Here is a 21,091-nt window from a genome sequence, read left to right as displayed (position 1 = left end):
TACACCTTGTCTGTATTGAAATCTGAAGATGCACCCTGAATGCAGAATGGGTCCAAATCTCTAGCTTCAGACTATGATTTTAGACAAATACCTACCTTTGGGTGATTTAGATGCCCTAAATTGTAGAGAAGTGTAAAACATCAACATCACCACCCCCATTTACTTATTTCAGAAGGATGTGGGCAGAGTGGAAAGTGCTTCAGAGACTGTATGTGCTGATCAAGTCCTCATCACCTTCCCAAAAAATCCTACTGAGACCCAAAAGCGGATAATCCTGGGTGATTGGCTCATTGTAGGAGGTCCTTGGTGTGTCGCACATGCTTGCAAGATGGCTGGTGCATGTCCTCATGGGACTGGATCTGTTGCCCCTGTGTCTGCACCTTCACACACATATAGTTTAGCTTTGGAGGCAGGAAGGGGCACTGCAAATGTGATTCGGCATTGAAACTAATGGATATATTTGGGGTTTAGGTTTGCAAATGAAGTTCAAAAAATCGGCAGTGACTCTTCTTGGACCAGGTGGAGAGCAGGAAGAAGGCCGGCAGCAGGTGTGTCTCGGGTAGATTGGAGAGGCACACTGGGGCACGTTCATTTGACAAGCGAGTTTATGAAATTTTCCGTATTCCCCATTCACTTGGAAACTGGCTGAGTCTGCCTAAGAAGTCTATCAATACAGTATAGAAGGGGGATTATATCAAATAATTCCATTTACTGTTCAATTATATTTTTATATATATTTCTTGGGCCACATGAGCATGTCAGTAAGAAAAAGGCCCATCTACCCCTTGCCCATAACTAGATGTGAAATTATCATACCAACTACATCCATTGTTGGAAGTACTATTTTGGGTTGGCCCTATGTAATGTGAAATGAAGAGAAAAAGTGTGTAGCAGAATCCTGATATGGAAATCCAGACTTAAAAACATTCTCTGATGGTTTGGCATCCTCAGGATAAATTGGTCATAGTTTTCAACAACTCAGATCAAAGCCAAATGCTGTTTGCGTTCAGACAGTGATTCAGGGACCACGTCTTACTTGGTTTCTTTGAAAATAAAGCACAGACATCTTTTCATACCTTTGAGAGAAATCTTTTGGCCGCCGAATTTGTGCATTACAAATTTTCTTGTACTCTAATACAAAGTTCTACATCTTGTCTCAAATGTCTCTTTCGGAGTTATCCCAGCGCTTCTAAGCTGAGTTGCTTGTTGCAATGATGATCTCCTGATGTCATGTGAAGAAAAAAAAATAGGCCAACTGGTAAAGATAAAAAATAAATGAGAGTAAATAAAACACATATGGAACTTCTACTTTCAGAGTTAAAATGTATATGAGTGTGTATGCAAATCAGTCATCAAAATAGAAATGTAGACTGGGCCTGCCTTAGGCACAATGATAAAGTAGTAAATTTGCCTTTTGTGGCCTTTTATTCCTCTGACCTGGGTATTTTTTCAGAACTTCTACCTCTCTTCTTTCTTCAGCCTACTTTATGACCTTCTGTAACCTCAGTTAGATATCAGAATTGTCCAATTTGAGAACCACTCAGGACTTTTCCTTGTGCCACACATCTCCTGTTACTGATACTGTTCTCCCCCCATCCCAACCACTGCCTAAGACCTTTGTTCATAAGTGGAAATTGTTTAAACGACTTTTTTTTTTTAAAGTATTAACTCACAGCCAAGTCTTAATTTTAATGAACAGGTTATATATATTTTGGAATTATTTCTTGCTTCTTCTTTGTTCACTTAACAGACTGTGAGTGCCTATGACGCAGACAGCAATGGCTTTGGTGTGGTGGGAATGACAGAAGAGGGCAGTTGTAAACCGGGCACGGGCATGTACACAAAAGGTTAAACAGCTTGACAAGATAGAGTAACAATTCGGAGATGATGCAGGCTGATTTTGTTTTATCTAAAAAAATGCTTTTATCATACATTATGTGTGGCAGCCACTGTTCTAAGCACTTAACAAATATTAACTCAGTCTCCAAAACAATGCTGTAAGGCAAATACCTGACTATATTCATTCTCCTTTTGCAGATAGAGAGACAGGCACAAAGAGCTTAAGTGACTGCCCTAAAGTTGCTCAGCTATTAAATGTGGAGTCAGGACTAAATCCCAGCAGTTTGGTTCTGGGGTCTGGGTTCTAAAATTGTATCAGTTCAGTCTCTCCAGCTGGCAAGTGTGAGACCTACATGAGGGCTCTGAGTTTGACTGTAGGAGCCATCCCAGGTGGGACAAAGAGATCAAAAAGGGCTTTATGACAATGGTTCTTCACCCTGGCTGCCCATTTGTCTCCTAGGAAGCTTATAAAAAGTCCTGATGCCTAGATCCTATCCAGGCTGATTAAGTAAGAATCTCTGGCGGGGGTGGGGGTGGGGGTGGGGGGGGAGTAGGTTGGGGCCTGGCAAGTTTCTCCAGGTATTCTAAAGAGTACCCAGCACTGACAGCCACTGCAAGGAAGAGGCACTAGGACTGGATACTCACGGCTGGGGGAGATTTCAGGGAGGAGGGAGGAGAGGGTGTTCAGGTGGGAGATGGGTGGGGGCAGAACAAGGTCCCTTTTCTTCATTCTCCCTTCTCCTCTTCGTTGCCATCCTAACTTCTGTGTCCTCCTCCAGCGCCCTTCCTTCTTTCTCCTCTTCTTTGACCATGTCTTCCCCCTTCATTCCTTCCCTCTCTGTGTTTTCTCACCTCCTCTCCTCTGGTAATCCCTTTATCCTCCTCCTTCCTGCATCCCCCTGCTGCTCTCCTCTTACATCCTCTTTCTCCTGCCTTTTCTGTTCCTTCCAGTTCAAGGGCTGTGGGTCCTTTCACTTCACAGTGCCTGTCCTTGCAGCAGAAAGTGGGTGGTGGCAGGGTTAAGGCTCTCAGGTGGGTGGTGATACCAAGCCACAATGCTCCTGAAGAAGCTAAGGGAAGGATGGGATATACATGGCCAGGCCCCAGATAGTATCAATAGCATTAAATACTATAAGGACAGTGTTCTGTGGGAGCTGAGAGCCAGCAGTGTTTGGGTCTGGGGGAGAAGGGAGAGAGGAAAGTTGAGAAAGTGCATTGCTGCTGTCACAAATTACCCTAAATAGCATCCTAAACAACCCGCAATTGTATCTTACAGTTTTGTAGTATACAAGTCTAACACAGGTTTCCTTGGGTTAAGATCAAGGTGTGGCAGGGCTGCATGCCTTTCTGGAGGCTCTAGGAAGGAATTATTCCATTGCCTTTTCCAGCTTCTAGAGCTGCCCACATTCCTTGGTTAATAGCTCCTTCCTACACCTTCAAACCCAGTAACATAGTCTCTCTATGGTTCTGCTTCCCTGACTACCACATCCCTAATCCAGGGCTCACTTGCATAGTCCGGGATAGTCTCCCTACTTTAAGGGCAACTAATTAGCAAGCTTAATTCTGTCTGCAGCCTTAAGTCCCTTTTGCCGTGTAATCTAACATATTCATAGGTTCCAGGAGTTAGGATGTGGATTTTTTTGTTGTTGTTGGGGCACAGGGCGGGGACATTATTCTCCCTATCAGAGAAAGCTTCAGAGTAAGAGGAGGTGGATAGTAAAGGTCATTCTGTGTAGATAAAAGAGCAGGCTCGGAGGCTCTGGAAAGTTTGCAAAGCAGGCTTTGAGGAACTATAAGAAGTTCAGTATCACAGGAGTGTCATATAAACAGGTCATTACATACATAATTTATACCATATATCTTGTTCTTAATTTTTACATAAATTATGTTTATCACCTATCTCATCAACATGTATTATGACAAGCATACTTTATGGAGGCAGTAGAGTATTACAGCTAAGAGTGTGTGCCCTTGAGCCAAGTGAGGCTGGGTCCTACTGTCACCTCTACCACTCATTAGCCCCTATACTGTGAGAATTAAATGAGATCAAGAGTCTTAAGTACTTTGCTCAGCCTGGCACATAATAAGCCCCTAATAAATCTGAGTTGTTATCATTGCCATAACTAAACTGTGTCTTAAACTGATCACTCATAACTTGCCACCTTCACTTTCTCCTTAATGTCCACTTCTTGCTGGAAGGAAAAAGAAAGCAGTGACAGGGAGAACATTTCTGACTTATGCAATCTGCTGAGATAACATCGTTATTATCAAGTTCCCATTGTCTAACTGCTGGGGCCTAAATTCAGTCTAGAATCTAAGGACTCTCTGCCCCTGTTGCTTATATCAGCAGGAGTATCTATAGCTAGAGTTTCAAATGGCATTTAGTTATGAAACAGAAGACAGAAAAGCATGGGGGTGGGGAGGATATTCAAGGATGAACTGAAACTTTCCAAGGTAGGAGTAATAACAGCAGCAACAGCAAAAAGGCATGAGACTCAGAGATGGCTGGGCAGACATGTCTCTATGATTCCTTCTCTATTTCTGAATGCCATTCCAGGAAAATCTGGGTGTCTCCATTTTATCTAGGAATGAGAAAAATCCAATTTCAGTAGGAATTTGGAAATGAATGTATTTCCTATTAGATGCTGAATTCTGGGGCAATATTTGTTAACCAGTAACTGAGAACATGTAGAAATGGCCTGGATGTTCGAGGCAGTTGTCTGACAACCAAATGGATAAACTACTCTATCTGACCCTCACAGGGTTGACTAGCTGGTCTGAAAGGGGGCATTGTGTAACTACTGGGGAAATGGAATTTCTCTTGCATAATATCAAACTGACCAAATGGTAGGAGGGTCCTGAAGAGAGTATGAGCCATAACTTTACTTGAAAAACCCACAACCTGGGCAACATAGCGAGACCCCCCTGCCTCTACAAAAATAAACAAAATGAGGGCATGCACCTGTAGTCCCAGCTCCTTAGGAGGCTGAGGCAAGAGGATCACTTGAGCCCAGGAGGTCGAGGTTGTAGTGAGCTATGATCACACTACTGCATTACAGCTTGGGTGACAAAGCAAGACCCTATTTAGAAACAAAAACAAAAAACAACAAAAAAAGACTAAAATGATGTCATAAAAGCTAAATATAATATTTATTAGGTGGTGAGCCCCTTGAAGTTTGTCTTGCTTATCTTTGTATTCATGATGGTGCCTTAATGCCTTAGGTACTTCTATAAGTTGCTGTAATTATTTGTTTAGAAATTAAAAGGCATTTAGTAACTCGTACAAATGAAAAAGTTAACAGGTCAGGTAGAAATTAAGTGTGGTTCCATCAGGGCTATTCTCTGTAATCTTCTCCATCCTTCCCTTCACCAAGTGTGAGCCTTCTGTGTAGGCTGAGAGGAAATCAGTTTCACTTTTTTTTTTTTTCTCTCCACAACACATAGAGGAGAAAAGGCTACCTCTCCAGCAGCTCTCTAGAAAGAAGAGAAGTTACCTTCTTCAGAAGCTATCAAATAACTTTCCTGCTCACATCTCATTTAGCCCAAACTGGGTTACATGCCCATTTTTTAACCAATCCTTATAGCCAGGAGAATGTCTTGCACGGATTGACTTAGGCCCAGATTTATGAGCCATTCACTTTGACCAAGGGAGTGAGATTCCTCTCTGAATCACCAAGCCCATCAGTGGAGCTGGGGCTGGGATCAATTTCCCCTGAAGATCTTGGGCTGGGCTCCTTATCAATAGGGGATGCCCCTGGTTTTACATGTGTGCTGGCCAGTGTCACAATTCCCATTCAACCTTTGCAATAACTCATGTAGTGGAATTGAAGTTCCCCGTGGTTTAGGAACCAGCTCAAGGTCTCTCGGTTAGTGGTGAAGTTGGGATTCCAGGATTTCTGATTCCAAAGTCCACTCTTCTTCCAACATACCACCTGCCTGAGTGAATAAACAAATAATTGTCTGGTGGAAGCAGGGTTTCCCGCCCTGAAAAGATAATAGAGCAATGGCTAATAGGTATAAGTTTGGCTAGTCCCACATGAGTTGGGTGACAGTGGGGAGATATTCCACCTCTCTCTGCCTCTGTTTTCTCATCTGTAAAATGGAAGTTGTGCTAGATCTTACCTGATTCGGATGTTGTGAGAATGAAGTGAAAAAAATGTAGATCATGAACTTAGAGCAGTGCCTCCAGCCTGAAGGAAGTCAACACTCTTACCCGGGGCAGGTCTGCTTTGGGGGCAACTGGTCATTTGTTCCATGGACAATAAAATGACACTCTTCCCTGCTGTATTGAGTTAAACAAGAAAAGAAATGTGTATACATGTGAAAATCTCCTGTGTGCTTTTAACATTGTGAGAAGTTAGGATTTGTGGAAAATCTCTGAGTTTCTTCAACCCCCTTTGCAGGTGTATCTAAGACTCGAGGTAAGTTGGGGAGGAGTCTGAAAAGCCACTGAATTGCTTTTGTTCCAGAGCTTAATTCTGCCCCAAACTAACTCGTTGCTCTCAATTATCCTGATGTACCAGTGCTGTGCTGCCTTCTTCACTTCCACTAGTTTTTAAATAATTCGCCTTCTCTGCACCCTAATTCCCTATTTTCCATTTCTTTTCTTCCCTTTTCTCCCCATTATTTAAGTATATATTTTTATTTTGAGGCTAGAATTCAGGGTATGATGCAAATGACCTGGTTTAGTAGTGGGTGTCAGACAGGAAAGGGTCACTGGAGCAGGGCACAGACTGGCTCTCCTCTTTAAGCATTGCATAAAGTCTTTGAATTTTCTTCAAAGAAACTGAATTTTCTTCAAGAAATAGGAGGTAATAGTTAAATCTTCAGTTTATAATAAAAAGCCTAGGGGTACAGAAAGCTACTTCATGTCACAGTGTAAGAAATCATTCCTGCCTCTTTCATACTCCCTACACACTAATTGTGCTCATCTGACATTGATAACAAGATGCCTTGTACTTTGTATACTTGCAATGTGCTTTGCACACATTCAAAGAGCATCTGTTAGCCTCTTTTGGAACACTGAAATGATTATACACATATGTAATAATTAGTTGTGTTATTTATCATCTCTGAAGGTAAATAAACCATTCTTTCATTCTCTCATTAATTAATCCATTTATTAGATTAGCATTAGTTAGTTACTAGTGCCCAGTACTATTTCGAGGCCATGAAAGGCATATGAAGAAAAGTAAGTTATGGTCATTAAGAGGCACTTATAGAAGGCAGTTATAGATAAGATAGCATTGGGATTAGGTAATTAATTTTACAACATCACATATAGTTGGCCAGCATAGATGTTAAATTGTGAAAGAAGAACTGGCTGCCTGTGGAATATTGTATATATCTATGAATTTATGTTTGTTATGGTAAGCTCTTTGTAGATATACCTAAGTAATATGTCAAGGAATACCTCATCAACCTTTCTCTGAATTTTAGATACATCTCAGCTTGGTTTGTACAAAAAAGGAAGAAACATTTCACCAATTAGACAAGATTGAGAGATATTGTATGGAATAAAATATTTACAGCTTTGACTTTAGAAAGGAAAAGAGGTATGATGTTGTGAATGTGATAGGTGTAAATAACAATTTTTTTAATAAAAATTATATCACTGATGTGTATGTGAGCCAAAGAGTCTGGGCTGAACATACTTGTGACAAATTAGTAGAAAAATCAGCTTAAGTTTTCTTAATATATCACACACTGATAACATAATGTGAAATTTGCTGCATTCCACTATTTGTACTACTCACACAGGAAAGGAAAATGGAAATTTTCCATTTTACACATTTAGTTCCCCCTCTTAAAGTTGGCAAACACTAACTTTTTCCGCTGCATTTCTACGTAACTGGACTCTTGCCAGCTTGTGTGTGTGTGTGTGTGTGTGTGTGTGTGTGTGTATGCGTCTGTGTTTTAATAGCTAGGCATACTATCACTGGTGCTATTAGCTCAATTTCTCTGCATTTTGGGGTTCAAACTTGTTTCTTTTCATGGACACTTTATGGGAGTAGGAATCTGATTATAGTTCTTTGCAAGTTTGTAAGTAGTTTACTGTCAGAGCACTCAAAGTGACTCAAATAACAGTTCTGAAGTTTTGCTGTTAGGACGTTCCTTCTGGAGGGTTTCATTGCTATGAGACTGTGGATGTTTCTATTTTGTACTCTAGCTTTGAGTGAGCTGCTTGCTATGCAGGACTTATGCCTTCTGTGCCCCTTCTGATGCTGATTCTTCTACTTGAAATGGTCTCCTCTGCTTATCAGTTCTCTGCTCATTCTTTGAAGTCCAGCTCAAACAGCCAAGCTACCATGTCATATTGCAGGAAATTATTCGTGCCTCCTCCACACTCCCTACAAACTTCACTGTGCTCATCCAACATTGATCACAAGATGCTTTGTACTTTATACACCTGCAATATGTTTTATACACATTCAAAGGGCATGCACAATTATTTTGTGGTACAGTAATGTTGATTGAACTTGGGGCTTCTAAACTGGCATATCTGGCTCTGTCTCTGACTCTCTTTAACTGTTTACTGAGCTTCAACTTCTTGGCTTCTAAATAGGAGATTATCCATATCCACCTCATACAATTGTTTTGAGGATTAGACAAGGTAATATATGGAGAGAGTCCTCATTTCTTGAGGGTTTGCTATAACTGAGACACTGGGCAAAAAGTTTTCCGTAATATCCTCACATGTAGAATGCATACACGTGTTAATTCCTTTAGTCCCAATACTTGGACAGAGTATGTACTCACTGAATATTTCTCAAATGAATGAGAACTGGACTGGAGCTGGCAGCAGGGGCCTGTCTGCTGAGTCAGCTGCTCTGACTCAGCGGTTGAGGCACATACAACACAGGTCTCTAGAGAGGGAAGATACAGACTGGGCTGCAGTTCCCACCTATCTGGCTGAAGGGCTGCCAGAGTATGATTCCTAAGCACAATGGAGAGCTCATGGGTAGGGGAGAGTATCATTTCCGAAGTACATGATTTCCTTTCTCACTGTCTCTCATTACCACCCTCCCTCACCCCTGCTGACCAATTCAGCCCAGAAGAGGTACAGATCTCATTCTGAGTCACTCCAGGGTTGTATTGGTACACCAACAACTGCATTTTTACTATAACCCATGGAATATAAGAACATTGCAGATCTACATTCTTGGCCAGAAAAAAAAGAAAAGAAAAGAAAAGAAAAAAATCCAACCAAAGCACTATACCTCTTTAATGGTAAATATTTTAGGAATGTTAGATGTTCATGAAAATCACACCTAAATAAAATGACATTCCCACTCTTGGGCTTTTATAAATGAAGAGATTTTGGGGATCTCCAGGTCAATGACTCATAACTTTCCCAGTGTTTTTTTCCATGAGCCATTGATTAAAGTTGGGTGTAGCACTATATATTTTTTCTTTTCCAGCTAAGCTGTTCCCATCATTTGGGAAGTTTTAGAAGCTCTGCAAGCCCCTAGGATACCAGTCTATGCATCAAAACCATCGTATTTGAAATGATATTTAAGGGACATTGGAAAGGTTTTTTGCAGCCTCCACCCAGGCTTGTCTTGTTCCTGGGGAGCAGTTGTTGTACAGTACAAGAATCTGATGAACAGAAGTTCCCGTGATGCATTGAAGGGTTAGTGTTCCCATCTTGCTCTGTTCCTGAAGGCTGGAGTTAATGAGGAAGAGTTTTTATGTGAATGTCAGGCATGTTGCAATAACTAGCCACAATTGAATAGTCATGGCAATTTCCACCACTTGGTTTCTTTGTTTTTGTGATGTTGCTGCATGCTTCATTTTATGAGTATTTTCTTTTCTTATGTGTGGTTGAGCCCATCTATTGCCAATCTTGGGCCTGGATACTTGTATTTAAAAGAGATGAACAGAGAGAAACTGGAAAATTGACAGAATGACATATCCTAAACTCTTATTATTTTTCTTCCCCTACTAATGCTGACAAATATTCTGGTGATTAATATTCTGATGAGTTTGTGTCCTGAGGAGAAGGAAAAGAAAAAGTACTGTGGAAACCAGGCTTCTTTTGGTTATGTTAATATCATGGATATAGACCAAACCTAGTAATATTCCCACTGAAATTAGATAAATGAAAACTGCCAACAGTCTTTTAGTTTTGGCTTTCTGGGGTAAGTCATTTGTGTCCTTGAGGACTTCTATCTTGATCAAAGCATCTACTACCTGATTGCTAATTTATATTGGAGTAGGAACAATAGAATAGAATATAAGGACTTGTGAAATTCTAAAAGTGTCTGGTGGCATCCTCACTCATTTAATTCATGAGGGTGAAAAATACTCTCAACTATTGTGTGCATTACATACCTAGATTCCCAAGATAGAAGTCCTTGCATCTGTGGCAATACATGTGATGAACTACTAAAAGTAGACTTTCTTGTAACAACCTTTTGAGGGCTCTGATCAACACAAGCAGAAGGGATGGTGGGTCAGAGCTTAGGTGGGGTTTAAGGCTGAGGATGTTGAATTCATAAAGTGCCACTTTATAGATGTAACATATGCAGGGAATATACCTCCATTCCTAACTGCCTGTGTTAGGAATTTTATACCCTTCCAACACTTCCATCACCTTCCTCTCTTCCCTGCCTATACTTGGAAAAGATGCCAAACGCTTCCTTAGTGCTTTACCTATCCAGTTTCGAAGTTGTTATGTGCATCCGATCCCAAATTTCAAAGCAACCCTTTTGCCATTTTTCACTGTGTTATTCTCTCTGTGTTACTACCGGATTTTTTTTTGTTGTTGTTTATTTATTTTTTTATGACCTGACATCAAATCCTGGCTAAACACTAACATCTTTTCATGTTAAAATAAAAGTCAGTTTAACAAATAAGGCCTGGAAGAAGGCGAAGTGTCTCCCTGCTATTACCCTGTTCTGGAATTCTGGAATTCCTCGACTTCTGGCTTACTGGGAGTGTGAGTGTGTGTGTGTGTGTGTGTACGCGTCAAGAGGGAGACACAAGCTCAGCCTTCGAATTGGCCAGCCTAGTGACCAGCGAGCCCGCCCCCACTCTTCCCCCTCCCCCTCCGGCGCTCACACTCAGGAAGCAGCTGGCTGCAGGCCGGCCCTCGCGGCCGCACACACATCCACACTCCTCGCCGGGCCGCCTTCCTCCCTCCCTCTTCCCCCTTCCCCTCTCCCTGCAGCCGCGTCCACACTGCGCCGCCCGGGCAGCCCAGAGCGCGGCGCGCACGGGCACCGGCGCCGAGTGCCGCGGCCACTGCCCCTCCTGGGACCCCTTGTAAGCCGTCCGGGGCCGTCCAGGGTCGCACCGGCGACGGAAGCCGCCTGCAGCAATTAGCCAGCATCCCGGGGTCGGCCCCCAGAAGCATTCCCCGGCCCAGGACAAGGATGAACAGGACAGGCGAGGCGCAAAGTCGCAACTCAACTTTTTAGAAACATTATTTGCGTGTGTATGTGTGTAGCAGGGGAGAATGAGCTGATGCCGAGGGTCCAGCCGCCCCGCCTCTGCCTCCTCCTCCCCCTGCCGCCGCTGCCCTCGCAGACGCGCGCGCACACACGGCACTTGGGCCGGGTTTCCGCGCTCCGTCCCCCGGCTTGGATGGGGGTTTTCATTTCCGAAGGAGGCAAAGCCCGCGGAGCGCGCTGAAGGGCTGGAGCCCCAAGTTACTCCTCGCCAGGGCTGGCCGCCCGCTGTCACTCGCGCTGGCTGGCCGGCGGAAGGGACCCGCACATCGGGCTTTGTTGTGGAAATCCCGGTTACCTGGTAAGTGGATGCCATAGGAACTTTGCTCGCAGGCGAGAGACGGGGAGAAACCGGGCGCTTGAGAGTGTGGGGGAGTTAAAGCTCAGAGACGCAAACTAGGGATTAGAAATAGTTTTCCACGCTGAGCCGGTGGCGTTCGCGCGGGTTTAAGGATACGCGCACCCCAATCCCCAGAGTCATAGGTCACTGAGAGACCTGCGCTTACTGAGATTGATAGCAACAATTAGGGTTCAAACAGTGTTCCTGTCAGTGGCCTAACAGCGCCCAATGTAGAAGACAGAAAGATCAACAGGGTTTTAAAGTTTCGCTAATTAGGAACAGTTTTTGTTTTTTTCATTTTAAGTAGAGGGGGCAGAGGGGTACACAATCAGGGCAAGTTGCAGGACGGACGGGCGTGGGGCACGCCACTCCAGAGCCCCCACTTAAGGGAAACTTTGGCGAAGTGGGAATTGATGGGGTGACGTGAGGTCTCTCGCGCACACACGGGGCAGTAGTTGTATTTTCAAGTTCCACGTGTTTGTGGAGATTCACGAAGACTGTTGTCCACGCCTGTGTCTCATCCAAGCCGGTGTCCCTATGATTGCAAGAGGTGGTCGGGTTGAGGGTACCTACACTCCTCGCCGGTACCGGCCCGGCGACCCGCAGCCGCCGGGTCTATAACTATAACCTCCCACGCCGCCAGTGCGCAGACACAGCCAGACACGAACCCTCCCCGCCGGGTTCGTCACCTCGCGTTTACATTTTATGGGGCCCGACAAAATGTCAGCACTGTTTGGAAAATGTCTCAGTCTCGGAGACTTTGTCCTGCGCACGGCTCCAGTCCCTATAAATGACCCTGTGTGTATTTTGAAGTCGGCCCGGGTCGCTCTCTGGAAAGCGTGAGTGAGCTGCCGGCTCTCTCCTAGACACACACCTTGCCCCGAGCGACAGTTCCAAGTTACTCACTGGAGCTGACAAGTCACCTCGGGGACAAGGAAGTCACCCAAGTGTCTGGAAATCTTGGCCCTGGCTGATTTGTCATCCTATGGATGATTCAATTAGGTACCTGGCGGGAGAAACTTTGGGGAAGGGTTTCTGGCTCCGCGTTCGCGCCCTCCGACTTGTTGGAGGTGTTTGGGAGGCGAGAAGCGAAGGGAAACCACAGGCTTAGGACATTGGCTTGGCGGGGGCCGGTGGCCAGCGTGCGGGGGCTGTGAGCCCGGCCATGGCTACTCCGGGCTACAGGCTCCGGCCGGGCCGGGCAGCGCGCGCGGGTCCCGGCCGCCCGGACTTCCCAGCCGCGGCGCCCTTTCGGCCCCCGACTTACTCAGGAGCGGGTTGCACAACAGGAAGCCGGCACTAGTTTGTTTTGTTTTGCTGCGTTCGCTCTCTCGCTCGCGCACAGGGCCGAGGGTTAGGGGCGGAGGCGGCGGGGGAGTGACGGGGTCGCAGCCGCGCGCACCCCGCCGGGCGCCGTCGCCTCCGCCTCCGGACCCGCCCCTAGTTCCGCGCCAAGGAACCTGGATTTCCGACCCCGGCAGCGAAGCTAGTGGGATAGGGAACCGATAAGGGCTGCCCTCCTCCTGCCTTGTCCCACGCGCCTCTCCCCCGCCTGGCGGGCTCCCGGCACCTCTCCCGACTTCTCCTGCCCTCCTCTTGGCAGGAGCGGTCTCGAGGACTGAGGTCTCCGTCCCCCTGCTCTGTGTGCCTCCTTGAGCCCCCCGCTAGTCTGCCCTGGTATAAGCTTGGCCCTCATCTCTGGAGCATCTAAACCCGGGGCAGGGGTAGGGAGCTACTTCCGGAATCTCAAGGAGCAGGGTCCGTAGAGACAGGACTCGTGCAGTCGCGGCCCCGTTTCACAGAGAGGCGGGCAGAACCACCTTCCTCGAGGACTTCAGCATCTCCGGAGAGTTGGGGCCCCGGGGCCCTGGAGTTTGTGAGAAGGAAGTTCTGCAGCTCCCCCCAGTGGACCAGTTCCCGTTAGTATGGGACCGAGAATCTCAAGGATAGACTATTAAAGCTAGGGTGGACCTTGGAGTCACCTACTGATGAGGAAACCGAGCCTCAGAGACGTTAAAGGTTTTGCCCAAGACCTCACAGCCAGCTGTTACAGACCCAGGACAAACCCTTAAAGTTCTGTTACCAGTTAAGAGACCATTTCTTGGCTCGAAGATGAACTCAAGACAAATGCAAAGTCTGGTTCTGTCCCTTCTGAAAGCTTTGATGAGTCATGATTTCTACCTTGGGAGTTAGCCAGACGTGTCTGTTTCCCCCTCTGTCTTGTTTCTCACTGGCCCTCCCTTTTTAGACTAAACCTTCTTATTTTTTTGGTACAAAATCGATTTGTGTTGGTTTAAACCTTCCTATTTCTTCTGTCTCCTCCTAGTTTGCTTCCAGTGGTTCTGTGTGAAGCAGGTGCAACCTGCAAAGGTTTGCAGAAAAAGAATCCACCACGATGAAGGTCGTTTTGAGAAAGTTTGAAGCAATTTAGACAGGAGAGTGTTACATTATGTGCATTTTTTTTCCAATTGAGAACAAGCTAAAGTGTAAGGATCATCTATAACCGTACTGCAGTTTTCATATATTTTCACTAGTTGTCTGTGAAGCCAGACTAGCTCTGACGTTACTTTTGAGAGGAAGGGTAGGGGGCTTTTTTTCCACTATTTTCAAAATACCTTTCCTTATTGGTAGTTTGTTAATTGCTTTCTTTTCTTGCCCAGAAGACTGAGTAATCCTTGAGTATGAGTAGATCAATTTAACTGCTGCTGTTAACTTCTCCCCTTGGGTCACCTTAGGCCAGTTTGGGGACAGCATCTTTAATCCCCTAATTCCACTGAAGTTCCTTAGTAGTAGGCAGGTTATCAGAGGTTGAATACCTAGGGTTTGTTGGTTTGCTTGGAAGAAGTGATCATTGCTTCAAATAATGCAATCTTTATTGGGGTGGTGGATGAACTCCAAGGTCCACCTAGTGGGTGAAATTCCTACTGAGCTAAAATAGGCTGGGTAGGGGAGGTTAAATAATAGCCAGAAAATGTTTTGTATCAGCCCTGCCTTCATTTATGCAGGAGAAAGTGGTCTTTCTGCCATTTCAGAAGAGAGCTCAGTGTTCTCGGTCTTTTTTTTTTTTTCTCTGACTGTTCTTTCCTCCTAGTACATTAAGCCCAAGGACGTTTATTCTTTCCACTGTTGTCTCTCTCATATCATAATTATTGATCTTTGGAGTTGGAGTGTTAATTTACTCTTCTTCCAGATTATAGAAGATGTACTTCTGGAAGGAGATAACTGAGAAAGTGGCATCACGTGCACATTTCTCATCTCTGGAGAAGTCATTTTCTGTGTTTCTGTGATTATTATTTTCTGTAGGGGGCATTATATTGTAAATAAGGTGGAAATACAGGACTTAACTGTTTTACTTTTCCCTAAGTTTGGTTGGTTCATAGACTGTATCAGGACTGCAGAAAAAAGACACATAGGAAATCTGTGTGATTAAAAAAACTTGTTGCCATTCTCATTCAAGGAAGATCACACATAACAAAACCTTTGAAATGACATTGATACATAGTTTGATTAAAAGATGCCCAAGTCCCCAGCTTTTGTAGTTTCCCACTTACTTGAGGCGGAGTTGACACAAAAGCCAAATTTTCTATTGAGATAAAATAAGATATCCTTATGGAAAAGCACACTTATCTTAAGCTTGATGCATTTTTTTGCAAGTGGAACACACCCACATAACTAGCCTCCAGATCAAGAAACAGAGCATTATCAACACACCAGACACATCTCTCACACTCCATTCCAGTTACCACCTCTGCCTAAGGTAACCACTGCCCTGGTTTCTAACAGATAGATTAGTTTTGTCTGTTTTTAAAAAATATCTTATGTAAATGGAATAATTCAATATGCACTCTTGGGTCTGGCTTCTTTCGCTCAACACAACAACCTTTTATTAGGTCAAATAATTTGGACTCCCCCTTTAAAGATGATGGAAACAGTCTGGCTTGCAGAAATTAGTGAGGCATTACTTAATATGATAGAATTAAGGAAAAACACTAACCAAACTGAAGCCATATTTATATTCTGATGACAGTCTGGTTAGGGAGACCAAACAGTCACAAGTGAAATGTCTAATGTGACACCAGTGTAGGTGAGCAGGAAAATTCAGAGGAGTTCCTTCCACTAAGGCAACCCAGAGTGTATTTCACAGTCCCTTGGTGAGGGGCAGCAACCCCCATAATAATAAAAAAAAAGTGCCTGGTTTCAGTACTGAACTGTTCATTTGCAACTTTTAGCTGGGATTTTTCATTGTTCACCAGTAGGCCAAGATAAAGGCAAGAATGAAATGCCTACCCAGAAAAGTGGAATATAATTTTTGTGCTACATTTTCCTAGTAGAGAAAGGAATAGACTAGGAAACTTGCAACTGTAATTAAGCTGGTTCCATAAGCCATGGGATTCATGATTATGGTCACACCTCACTTGTATTTATTCAGGCAATAAATTATAGATGTGGGGTATAATTGTGTATTTCACTTATGCCACGTTTTTCAGTATGAAATATCAGTGTACAGAATGAACAATGTAAATAGAATAAATGTATGTGAATATATAGATGTAGCATAAATATATGATAAATGTATGGTGAAAAATAGAAATATAGAGGTATAAAACAATCTATGTACATGTAAGGGCTGGGGAAAGTTCAAAGATAAACTATCTGTAACCCCAGAACTCAATAAAATTAGAATTTAGACAGGGAAATGAAACACGGGCAAATAACTAATGCAGTGTAGAAAGTTATGAATGTTGAAAGAGAGGTGTGTAGAGTAAAATAACATTTATAGGGTCCTTTCATGTACTGAACAGTGTGCTAAGCATGTGATGTGGATTCTCATTTATTATTCTGTAATTTTTTTTTTTTTCGAGACATAGTTTCACTCTTGCTGCCCAGGCTGTAATACAATGGCACAATCTCGGCTTACTGCAACCTCCCCCTCCCAGGTTCAAGTGATTCTCCTGTCCCAGCCTCCCAAGTAGTTGGGATTACAGCCATGTGCCACCATGCCCGGCTAATTTTGTATTTTTAGTAGAGATGGGGATTTCACCATGTTGGTCAGGCTGGTCTGGAACTCCTGACCTCAGATGATCCACCTCCCTTGGCCTCCCAAAGTACTGGGATTACAGGTGTGAGCCACCGTGCCTGGCCTACTATTCTGTAATGTTATGAACTATGCACAGTAGCATTACATTATCCCCATTTTACAGGTCAGATTTGTAGAGACTAAAAAAGGATCAAGGAGGGCCTAAAGTGGGTATTTGGAGTGGGCTTAGAGGGTAAGTAGGATCTGGATTTGGGGGAAAAGAGAGCAAAATAAAGGAGGAGGGGAAAGACCATCTAGCTGGACTCTAAGGCAATTTGTAGAATTAACAGAAACAAAGATGCGATCATGTTCCACTTTGGGAAGAAAATCAAGGAATTTGTAAAACTTGAATTATGAGGTTCTCAGTAGCTGAGGGCAGACTTGAGTCAAGGAAAGCTGGTGGGGCCAGCCTTGTCTGACGTGATCTCTTCAAAGCCAGGAACAAGAATGACTGCACGTTCCTTCAGGTGCAGCAAGCCTTGCTGAACTGCAGATGGGCAGATGATGTCACAGTGCAAGATCATAACCTGTCCTATGCTCCATGATAAGGAGATCAGACTTTCTGAATATCAGTGATTTCTAAAGTTCTAAGCCAGCTCCATCAAATTTCTTTTGTAGGCCTGCTGAATATTGTACACAGAAAACCAACCAGATGCTAGGGCTAGTTATGAATTCTTGTTATTCTTGTGTGTGAAGAAATGGATTAATGTTTTCCCAACCTTTTCAGCATGACCGATAGATTCCACTTCTGTCTGTAACTTGGCTGAGTCATTCACAGAGGTTTTCAAAAAATCTTTTTAATAAATATGTTGTCATGTTGGTTAAGGGCCTAGTCATTGTTGTGGACGTTCATACTTCCGCAGTGATGTCAGTGAACATAATTTAACTTCTGTAAAACTGCTGTCTACCAACAGCCAGAAATAGTTACATTGGTCACTTTTATGCAATAACCATGCTGAAGGAAAAAAATCACTCAGTTACATATGTGATGGGAACACAATAAGATGCCTGAGTATTCGGTTTAGGGAGTGATAAATTTTATTTCTAGAATCTTCCATAGATAAATGTTTGTTACCCTTTTTAAAGGATTGTGATCTTTAGCCTTGCAAATACCTAGTCATGTGGACTGAGTAGTTAGTTATACAGACTAAAGGATAATGAATGCTCTTGTCATTTGCCACATTTTATTCCCTATGTACCCTCTTGTGTGAGGATGGGCTTTTTTTTTTTTTTTTTTTTTCTTGAAAGAAAAATCTCCAGCCAGTTATTTTACTTTTATATTTCTGAAGAAGAAGCCTTTGTGTCTCAAACCCTGGCCATGTGCTATTCACTCTTTGCAATTCAGGTAATTAATTCAGCAGTGACATCATCGGGAATGTGTTCATTTTTCCATTTCACATTCCTCTTTTCAGAATCTCATGGCTAACTCATATTAAGAACACATTTTGAAAGACTCAGTTCTCAAAGACATTGTGTGTTAATTTAAACTTTATCCACTTTAGCAGTGTAAGAGGGGGGTTTTATTCCAGGGAAAGTTACCTGTCCACTGCAATGAAGAAGATCCAAAATTTTCGGTAATTTTGATCCTGATTCTGTCAGTTGGTTGATCAATTATTACTTATTGAGCACAATTGATCAATTGATATTTACTGCACAGTGAAAGATAGCAGTGGTAGGAATGAAGGTTTGTATCATTGAATCCTTATGTTTTATAAAGCCAAAAATGTCAAACCCTTAAATCTTTTCTGTTCTTCATTCCAGCTATATTTTATTATTTATTTTACTTTGACTGTTCAACTCTGTCTCTACCTCCAGCTGTTCTTGGTAAGTACTTGGGTAGACAAATAGTCCAAATAGTCCACTGCTTTTTAACAGTGACTTTTATGCTGTTTTGACTGTGACTCACCCTACAATTTATTTTTTGTCTTACCCAGAAGACGTGTATGCATACAAATGGGCAGATAGGTATACCTACAAATAACTGAAGTAAAACAGATACTTCACCATTAATACATTTGATGTACTCCAATAGCTTCTATTTTATTCTAGTAGTCCTATTTCATTAAATAATGCTTTCTCTGTTGAATAATTAATTTCATGGACCACCAGTGAATTGCAATCCAGTTTGAAAAACACTACTTTAAAATGAATACTTCATTGAACGTAGATGTAGGAACTTATAGTCTATGGGCCCAAGACATGGTACTTTCTGAACCTATTTATGTTTTTCTTAAAAATCTTTTTGGTTCCAAGTTCATTTTCATTTTGTGGGATTTCTTATAGCTGACCGAGAAAATCCCTAATTTTCCTCTTCTCCCTTGCCATTTTTGGTAGGACCATGGCTCTCTAGACCTTTCTGTACTCATTGATGAGTTAATGACTGGGGCAAAGTAAATGAAACACTTCTAAGTAATTACTACTGAAAGTAGTGACATTTAGTAAACTAGGAGGATATGAAAGTTATATAGATGCACTGAAGAGTGGAAAGTAGATTCTAAGAGAGGTTATTGAACTTTTAATAGTGCCCTCCAGCAGTATATTCCTGAAGGTCCTGAATTTCCTTCAGCAATCTGTAGCCACTATCATTGTATGGAAGGCTCTCAATGCTGCTTCTGATTTTTAAATGAGAATTGACTAAGAGTATAAATTCCTGAATTGGATGTGGTCATTCTTTTTTTCCTACTCCCTTCCTTTTCTCTCCTTTCTTTCTTTCCTCTGTGTCCTGTTCATATTTACTACTCATATTTTGAATGTCATAGTCATTAATTTAAATTTAAAGTGATATGGCCAGTCCTTTCACTCTATAAACTTAGAAAAGATTATTTTAATTTTTGAGAACATTTTATAAAATATAAAAATGAAAAGTTAAAACATGTATATCTCTAATTAGATAGCAAAGGGTTTGAATTCACGGATAAAACAAAAGTCAGAGTTTCTATTAGGTGAGCTCCCTCATGTTCATTACATTATCTTTTCTGAGTGGTCTTTGGAAGAATGGTCTTGAAGAATCTCTGCAGAGGACTCTAAATTGTATTCATATTTTTCAATTGGTATAACTCATAAGTGAAACCTCTTTTATTTCATCTTGTTGGTGATTATATTGCTTAAGTAACATTTGTACATCTTGGTGTTCAGAATAAATATATTCATTTTCTTAGAATTACAACGTTAGGCCTTGGGAGTACCCAAGTGAATAGGTCTGCACATACTAGTTATTAGGTGTAACCTCCCTAACTTTCTCCTCCACATTTCAATAATGAGGAATTATCTCAGTTATGTTTCTGTGTAACTTCCGTTGTAAATTCTATGAATTTGTTAGTTTCATGAATAAAGTTATGGAACCACAGAAATGATCAAACTCTACCTTGTTATGGGTTATCATATCATGATATAGTATCCTCCAGTTTCAATTTGGAGAAATAATATTGTACACATCCAATATATTTCCTCTATAATATCCTCCAGTTCCACAGGCACATGTTTGCACTTTCCTCTTGTTAAAATTGCAGACAAGAATAATTTTGATTTATTGGTGACATCTAATATAGCTGTGTTTATATTGTTGCCAATAAAATGACTTACATGATTGGTTTTTGTTTATACAATCTTTTCTGAGGAGTCAGTCACCTGTGTTAGGACAAGGTACATTCTGCTTATTTAAATGAACTCCTAGGATCTAAGAACATTCAGCTCTATCTGTCCTTGATTGAATTGCAAAATGTGCTTCACACTGCAGCCGTGCATGAGAATAACTTATATTATCTATCAATAGGCTTTTCATTTCTATATTCTTCTGGCTACAAAAGCTGTAACAAGAGAAGCCCATGGGAATAGCACGGGCCTATTAACAATCAAGGCAGCGATGTTGAAAAGGCGGCATTAATGAAATTATACAGTCATGAACCCGAAGGGAAAAAATAAAAAGGATCAATAAAAACTCTTATTGTAGATAGCTTAGACAGATATATAAGAAGTAGAGTCAGAAGCAGTTTGTTTGCTGGCCAGTATTTTGTGCCTCATTATCAGGTTTTCTATGCAGAGTAAGAAGTGCTTGTGGCATAAGAAATGGAAAATGTAACAAAGGCTAAATGTAGCCTAAGGAAATGAAATGATGTATGAAAATTAATAATTAACTGGCTCATCAGATGAATTATGACTCTAGATGAGTCTATTAATGATATTTACTAAGAAAGGGCCTTTGGCTGTAAATAGGCATTATGGAAGTCATGTTCTTGAAATTTTCTGGAATGGATGAGTTAACATTGCTTTTCGTTTGTTTAATCTTTTAATCCATGACAAGCAGTGCCTGGAGCCTTGGGTAGAAGGTAGAGTCATGATTTTATATTTTGATTGAAGTCATGCTCTTTCAGAAAACTCATGGAA

General features: G+C 42.3%; 1 protein-coding gene and 1 long non-coding RNA gene across 8 annotated transcripts in view; one reads left to right on the top strand and one right to left on the bottom strand.

Annotated features, from left to right (window-relative positions):
- Positions 1-1,104: 1,104 nt before the first annotated feature.
- Positions 1,105-11,712, bottom strand: LOC112428475 (uncharacterized). The gene is made up of 4 exons (XR_011612523.1): positions 11,590-11,712; positions 5,639-5,775; positions 4,802-4,919; positions 1,105-1,255 (listed from the first exon to the last, which is right to left on the bottom strand). It is a non-coding gene; the product is annotated as an uncharacterized lncRNA (long non-coding RNA).
- LOC105491836 (GLIS family zinc finger 3) overlaps positions 11,311-21,091 on the top strand; it is a 478,098-nt gene continuing 468,317 nt past the window's right edge. For 4 of the 7 annotated variants that reach the window (XM_011758533.2, XM_011758541.2, XM_011758540.2 and 1 more), the window contains exon 1: positions 11,457-11,592. The gene's annotated coding sequence lies outside the window, so the exon portion shown is untranslated. Of the gene's footprint in view, positions 11,593-12,738; positions 18,533-21,091 lie in introns of those variants that run through there. The other 3 variants (XM_011758546.3, XM_011758539.2, XM_071077753.1) reach the window with 3 other exon arrangements.

The sequence above is a fragment of the Macaca nemestrina genome, chromosome 14, assembly GCF_043159975.1.
Source record: "Macaca nemestrina isolate mMacNem1 chromosome 14, mMacNem.hap1, whole genome shotgun sequence".
Lineage (NCBI taxonomy): Eukaryota > Metazoa > Chordata > Mammalia > Primates > Cercopithecidae > Macaca > Macaca nemestrina.
Note: the sequence above shows the minus strand (reverse complement) of the source record. Positions and strands in the feature narration are given on the sequence as shown.